This window comes from Lissotriton helveticus, chromosome 10, assembly GCF_964261635.1.
Source record: "Lissotriton helveticus chromosome 10, aLisHel1.1, whole genome shotgun sequence".
In the NCBI taxonomy this organism is placed as follows: domain Eukaryota; kingdom Metazoa; phylum Chordata; class Amphibia; order Caudata; family Salamandridae; genus Lissotriton; species Lissotriton helveticus.
In genome coordinates, this window is record NC_136071.1 from 514,845,422 (window position 1) to 514,853,942 (window position 8,521).

Sequence of the window (8,521 nt, forward strand, 5' to 3'; positions counted from 1 at the left end):
TGGCACATGGTGGTCGTGTATAGTGGTGAGGCCACATATTTAGGAAGTGTGTCACCCCAAGGCCGTGGGTGGTTGCCCTTGGGTGGCGGTGTACTAACGTGAGGTCTTGTGGCATAACACTAAAGTGTGTGGTCACATCTAACTCATACACGGTGATCTTGCACTTTGAAGGTACGTGCGGGGGTGAGTCAATTGAAAAGTTAAAATTGGTGAGCTATTGTGTGGGGGTGTTGGTGAAGGACTGTAACGGTAACCGGACGTGGTTATAAAAACGGTGTTTATAAGTGATTTGTAAAGGCAAGCAAGAAATTCCGTTACCGCGCAAATAAAATTCTAGTTTAATAAGAGAATATACTCTCTCTCGACATGATGGCTTATTTACCTTAAAGCTCAGTACAATCTTGGTAATTAGGTCTGGACTAGTACTCGTGTGTTTGACGTTTATGTCAGAGAGAGACTGAAGGAGAAAAAACAAAAGGGGATCATCAGGGAACACATTCTAAAAGGGCCATGGCATCCATTCAGTAAAATAGATGGCGAAAATACATGCGGTCTTCGAATTTGAGCACTCTGTTTAAACAAGGGGCAGTAAAAAAGGAGAAAAACGAAAATCAAATTGGCTCTAACAGATGTCTACTTTGTTTCACAAAACGACCCCTCCCATTCGGTCACGTGTCCGTACCGAGAGACAGCGACCGGGAACCTTAGGAGGAGGGATACCAGAATACGGGTAAGCGGTTAGACAGACCTTGAGCCATTTTCAATCCTTCACAAATGTACGGTCTGAAACCTACAGAACCGGACTCTCTTTGAGCTAACTCGTGCTCTTGCTTCTCACTTTGTAGCGCTTCGCCATACAAGAAACGCACCCGTTTCTAGCGAGCTTTCTACCAGACGGATCCCCTCCCGGCTTCTGCCTGACACACACCAGTAGTCAGGTATGTTGTTTATTTAAAACTCTTTAGGCACATCAATACGTGTTGTAATGTGTATCTCTCAAGCACCGCGCTATAACGGGCCTATAGCTGTTAGAGCCAATTTGATTTTCGTTTTTCTCCTTTTTTACTGCCCCTTGTTTAAACAGAGTGCTCAAATTCGAAGATTTCTGGCAATCAACAATGCAGATTGCCTAGACACAAGTGCTTTCTACGTGACTACCCTTAAAAGAACTTACAGTTTCTCTTTAGTCACATTTTGATTAACCATTGGTAAGGATACCGCATGTATTTTCGCCATCTATTTTACTGAATGGATGCCATGGCCCTTTTAGAATGTGTTCCCTGATGATCCCCTTTTGTTTTTTCTCCTTCAGTCTCTCTCTGACATAAACGTCAAACACACGAGTACTAGTCCAGACCTAATTACCAAGATTGTACTGAGCTTTAAGGTAAATAAGCCATCATGTCGAGAGAGAGTATATTCTCTTATTAAACTAGAATTTTATTTACGCGGTAACGGAATTTCTTGCTTGCCTTTACAAATCACTTATAAACACCGTTTTTATAACCACGTCCGGTTACCGTTACAGTCCTTCACCAACACCCCCACACAATAGCTCACCAATTTTAACTTTTCAATTGACTCACCCCCGCACGTACCTTCAAAGTGCAAGATCACCGTGTATGAGTTAGATGTGACCACACACTTTAGTGTTATGCCACAAGACCTCACGTTAGTACACCGCCACCCAAGGGCAACCACCCACGGCCTTGGAGTGACACACTTCCTAAATATGTAGCCTCACCACTATACACGACCACCATGTGCCAACCCAGACGCACGGCACTACTGCATGTTGGTTGCACTTTGTCACCATTTGCAGTATGTGACCAAGACAAGCTGCATAACTAAATCTGCATATGTTATTCTTGTATCATCAGCCCTGAAGAGTCGTGTTGACTCAACTGTACACGACGAAACACGTGTCGGCTGGCTTTGTATGACATTCCTTGAGTCTGGAGAAAATAAACCATCTTCTTGCTGTGACCAAGAACACACCAAAGAATCTGCTTCTGTCTCTTTGAATAACTACCAGTCACTGTACTGTTTGTGTGATAATTTACTGTAGTAGCGAGAGCATAACTGTATATATTTGTTTAGTCCCTTGACTTTTTAGACGGTTAAGGGTGTTTTTTCGCCTGCTCTTCACGCACTACATACCAACTTGTCAATTTATACCCTGTAACGTATAACTGAGGTAGCGCGCCGGAGAGATCTGAATCTCTAAAAACCCCATTCAAGTGTTTCCCTGTCCTGCAACATGCCTGGGCAAAATGGCCCCAGTGATAAACGATCTTGTCAACCCAGTGCTGAACTGTTCGCTCAGCACGGGTGTGGTCCCCCAGGCATGGAAACATGCCCTGATCTTGCCACTTTTGAAGAAGCCTGGTCTGGATCCTTTGCTGCATGCCAGCTATAGGCCTATCTCCCTCCTCCCGGCCTTGGCTAAGGTCGTGGAGAAGCACGTCCACGCCTCTCTTTCCAATTTTTGGGAAATTAATAACATCTTACATGACACTCAGTCAGGCTTCCGTGCTAATTTTAGCACGGAGACGGCACTACTTGAAGTCACAGATGCCATCAGAGAGGTGTTGGACGCAGGAGGTAAGGCCTTGCTGGTTATGCTGGACTTGTCGGCGGCCTTTGACACCGTTCCCCACTGCGGACTGCTGTGCAGACTTAGGGAGATTGGGTTGAGGGGAGCGGTGTTCAATTGGTTTAAGTCCTTCCTTGCTGGTCGCCGACAAACGGTCTGGGCCCCTCCGTTCTCCGCCGAGATGATGCCATTGGAGGTCGGGGTGCCGCAGGGCTCTGTGTTGAGCCTACTTTGTTTAACATTTACATGGCACCCCTGGCGGCTCTGGCGGAGTCCCGAGGTGCCCGGATCGTGTCCTATGCTGATGACACCCAGCTTCTTTTTACTTGCCCGAAGGGTGCTGACTTTGACGGTGTGCAGATCAGTGGCTGCTTAGGAGCGGTTTTCCAATGGTTTGAGCAACACAGCCTGAAATGCAATTCCGACAAGTCGGAGCTGCTATTTTTTGGTTGCCCATCAGACCCCAGGTGGCAGTCTTGGTGGCCACCAGATATGTTCCCTCCCTTGGCTGTGTCCTCCAGGGTTAAGAACCTGGGTGTTCAGATTGATGATGGATTGACACTGAAACCCCAGGTCATGGGCCTTGTGGGCAGATGTTTTGGCATCATCAAAATGCTCAGGAAATTCCTCCCGATGCTGTCTCTATGTCACCGGAAAGTGACGGTCCAGGCTTTGATAGGCTCCCGCCTTGATTATTCTAATGTGCTCTATTTGGGCCTGCCGAATTTTCTCATCTCTCGTCTGCAAGTTGTACAGAATGCCGCAGCTAGAGCCATTTTTGGCTTCCATCGCAGAACAAACGCGACGGCACTGTTACAAAAACTTCATTGGCTCACCATTAAAAAGCACGTGGCGTTTAAGGCTCTCACGCTAGCCTTCAAGGCGCTCCAAGGCATCGGAGCCAAATATATCAGAAACAGGCTGGCTTTTTATATGCCTTCACGCACTTTGAGGTCAGCTTCCCTGGCCTTGGCAACTGTTCCTCTTGTCCGACGGGCTCGACTGGACGGGCGTTCCTTTCGCTATCTGGCTCCCAAATTGTGGAACTCCCTGCCGGTCCCCCTGAGACAGAATACCAGCCTTTTGAAATTTAGGAAAGAGCTAAAGACATGGCTCTTTGTACAATAGTCCTCGCCTGGTCTGCCCGCCCTTAAACACCTGCTCTCAAATCTGATGAAGTGCCGGGACACTCCTTTGGAGTAGCTGAGCTCTATATTAAGACAAATTTTAACATAACATAACATAACGTGACATGACGTATTCTCTAGCTTGGAGGGAAACTTTTGCTTCTGCGCATTAGAACTAAGATGGCTGCTTTGTGTTACCGTATGCATGAAGCTTGCCCTGCTGCTTTTGCTAAGCCGTCTGTCTTGCCTAAACACTAAACGCAATAGTTAAAATAAAATAATGGGAATAGAATAGAGATAAGTGGTATGCAGTACATTCATTTATTCTGTGTTCTAAAACTGTTTCTTTTCTATTTTTTCATGAAATGTAATCTTGGGCATAGGAGGTGCTATTACTCCATTTTGAAAACCCACACTGCGCATGTCAAACTCCAGAAGAAGCTGAAGTCGTTTGACATTGAAGCCATGTCAAACTTACAGTACATTAGAAGATGCGCCTTAGAATCTGACCTGCTGACCCCATGCGGATGAAAATATTGTTAACATTGTACTTCTATGAGAACATCCATTGTTGGGTGGAATAAAGATGCATGGAAAAATTTAATTTGATGGGCGTGAACGTTAATCGACTATTCAGAAGTAAAAGTTTCCTTTAGTATGGTGTGATGACCTCTCCTCATCCTTTGTCCAATCAGAACTTGGGGATCCTTACACTGGCAACATTGGGGGGTGGTACACTGCTCTTGAAAATAGTATAACTGGAGTAGGCTTATCTAGTTATTTTGTCCGACTTGTTCCTGACCTGTCACTGACCCAACACACTCAATAGGTGATTGAGAGTAGAGGTGCTGGCGGAGCACTCTGTCAGAAGATTCGATAACCCAATCAGTGTTTAGGAATTGGGGTGCTGGTGAAGCACTTTGTCCTAGAAATTGCTGACCCAATCGGGTTCAACTGTTAACTGCAGAGAGGGTCCAATGCAGGCGTTTGTCCTTTAGCTGCGGGTGCCGGTTTAGCCTGAGGTGGTCCTCTCCTGATCCAAATTGCTCCATACTGTCCTGATTCTGGTCTGCACCTGTTCTTACCTGCTGGCACCTGCATCATGGGTTCTATCCTTTGTCCCAGACCGTGGCAAGGGTTGGTCTTCACACCATTCTAGGTAAAAATAATGTGGGTTTGTCATTGTACTGTTTTCCCTTTTCTACCCTCCTTATGTTTCAATGCTTAACAAAAGATTCTTATTTCATTTTAATCATATTCTTGTTGGTTGATCAAGTTTCAATTAATGTAGTATGAACATTGATTTTAAAAGATTTACATAGATAAAGAGTTTTAACCTTTCCTGAGTCTGTGGTTATTGAAGGAAAAAGATTAGAGTGAACTGTACTTTATGTCACTACCTATTATTCTAACTCCTTTTGAACCCTAGGTCCTTAGGTATCAGTGACAAGCATAGGTAAGTCAATGGTATAGGACCTAGCTATAATATAACTTTGGTAGAGTATCAGAGGTAGCCTGTTCATGTACAAACGTATAAATGTATATGGGCCCAGGTGAGTATGGTAAAATGAGCAGGTTCACCCCTCACGCTCTATCACTGCATGAGCTATGACTAAATATGGTTATGATTCTTATGCCTATATAAGGACATGGTGATTTACACCTATATAAGGGCATGAATCGGGAAATTTACAATAGTGTCCTAAAATGATTTACAACATTACCTGTTTGATACCCTGCAATGTTTTGGGTTTGGGGAGAACTAAATCAAATGGATTAAATGCATCTACAGCGAGCCCAGGGCTTTCGTAAGAGATAATAGGACTAGGTCTGTTACCTTCCTAATACCGCGGGGACACAGCAAGGCTTCCCGCTGTCCCTCCTTCTATTCCCTCTTTATATGGAGCCGATGGCCCAGCCTAAGGCTGACCCATTAATTGAAGGCCTGAAATTCGGGTCGGATATTCACACAGTCAGCCTATTCGCAGACAACGTAATTCTCTCCCTTACCAACCCTCAAACGAGCCTGCCTGCTCTTCTCTTGGAGCTACACAAATTAGGAGAGACATCTGGGTGTAAAGTCAATGTGACCAAATCAAATACCTGAACCTATCGAACCCTCAAGCTATGGCAGATGACCTACAGCGCCAATACCCATTCCACCGGACCCAGCATGACATAGCGTACCTCGACATTCGCCTTGCACCAACCATTGTACACACAGTGGCCCTAAACTATGCAACCTTGCTAGAACACATATCTGGACACCTGGGCGCGACTCCGATTCCCCTGATTTGGGTGAATTGCTGATGTAAAAATGACAGTGCTCCCCCGCATTCTTTACATATTCCAAATGATCCCCATGGCTCCTCCATCAAAGGCGTTAGCCCAACTACAGACCCATATCAACAAATTTGTATGGGGGGAAGAAACCCCACCTTTCGCTAGCTCAAATGGCCCATCTGAAAAAAGGTGGGGGAGTCGGCCTTTCCTTAATTAGAGGGTATTATCAGGAGTCGTGCCTTTGTTATATCATAGAGTGGAACAGATCTTTGTCTGGTAAGCATTGGAACTTCCTCGATCAGACGGTTGCGGGAATCAATATCTGGTGGGAGATCTAGTTGCCCTGGAAGTACAGGGCCTGGGAGCTTTACTCTTCACCAGTTACCTCCCCTACACTTAAGGCATGGGATATGGTGGCCATCAAAAATGGCTGGACCACTTTTCCCTCGCCGATAACTCTGATTGTAGATAATCCTGATTTTCCACCAGGGCGGACTTCATCAGTGTTCCAACGGTGGAGAGGAAAGGGATGCAAGAGACTTGGATCTCTTTTTGACACTGAAGGGCTAACTCCTTTTGCTCAGCTTAGATGAGACTAGGATCTCTTAGTGACTGACAAGTTAGCATACCGCCAGGTATATCACTGGGTCACAACGTCACCCGATTATATTAGGATGTCCGGACCTCTCACAACATTCGAGAAATGGTTAGTGTGCAAAAAAGATGACCAATGCCTTATCTCCGAATTGTAGTCTATGCTCGTGGCAAAACACACAAGACAACGTACAAAGGCACAAATCCGCTGGGAAACAGAGTGAGGAGGCCACTGACTGCCAAAGAATGGGATCACATACTTTACCGCACACACCACACAGCACACAACACTGCAGGGGTAGAATCTGCTTTTAAGGTTTTTTCATACTGATACTATACTCCAATGTGAATATACAGCTGGGATAAAAGCAAATCAGAGCTATGCTTGAGGGGTTGTGGAATGTCAGGAACCTTATCTGTTATGGCACCGCCCCAAACTAAAGCGCTATTGGACGGAGGTCCTAGACAACATTGACGAGGCATTTGACACTTTTATACCCAGATCACTGGAATATACCCTGCTAGGATTGTCGCATCCCCGTACTTTCCCTCTGCACTCCATGAGATGCAGACAAATTGCACTAGCCTTATTAGCAGTGAGGCAAGTCATCTTAGCCCAGGGGGGAACTACCACTGTACCGGAAATTACGGCATGACTATATACTTTCTGGCACATTCTAGCTATGGAGCGATTGTCCCCAGTGGTAGATGAGCTAGAGGAGGTCTATGCTGAATTGTGGGCCCCTTTTCTACATTTTCTATCTAAAGAACTAAGATAAATCACATGCCCCAAATACCTGCAAATTCTTAAACTATTGCCACTGATCATCACAAAACTACACCTACAACAGCTAATCGAGGATGACTTGCACCCAGCTCATGCGACTGAGCGATGAGGGGCTGAATGGGGAGTGAAGATTGGTGTGGGAAGAGGGCGGGGAGGGTTGAGAGGGGCTTGAGTTTGTGAATGTTTCTCCTTTTTGCTTTTCTTTTGTAGTTTACAATGTAAAAGTAAGAGGTCACTGTCTACTGCACAGTCATGCCTGCTATAATGCTGCTGGACCGAGGGTTGTAGGCATATAGCTGTGTAACGTTGTTTGATGTGCGCTCTGCCGGCAGTTAGATGTAGGCAGGTGGCTGTGTTCTTTTGTTCTGGCTCCTTGCCAATAAAAAGATTGGTGCCACTAAATGTCAATTGGATTGTGCCTCATGTTAAAAAAGTATTTTTTTAAAGCCTCAGTGAAAAAATTGCCATTTTTCCAAACTTTTCCCAATAATCAAAAGCTTCTATTTTTTTACCTTTTATGGGCAGTAAATGACTCTAAACAAACTTATTTTAGTTCCAAAAGAGATAATTCACATGCAAAAGTCATTTGCAGTCAAAGGTGAAACATAAAAAAATCACCATTACTGACCATCTGGAGAAAGTTTGACAGGTCCGGGGTCATAGTATTTAATAGATTTTTTTTTGACTGTACAAAAAATGAATCAAAATTTCAATTGGATTGTGCCTCATGTTACACAACCTCTTTTTAAAACCTCGCAGTGACCACAATTGCAATTTTTACATATTTTTCGACCTACCCAGAAGCTTCTATTTTGACCGATTTCGGGCTAAAAAATGACTCTCAACACACTTATTTTCAAAAGTGATAATTCACATCCAATAGTAATTTACAGTCAAAAGATTAAAGATAAACAAATCACCATTACTGACCATCTGGAGAAAGTTCGACAGGTCTGGGGTCATTGTTTGTCATCAGAAAATTAGTTTTTGGGCCCGTGCAAAAAATGATTCAAAATGGAAATTGGACTGTGCTTCATTTTAAATAACCTCTTTTTAAAGCCTCACAGTGAGCAAGATTGCCATTTTTACAGATTTTTTTTCCTACTCGGAAGCTTCTATTTTGACAAATTTCGG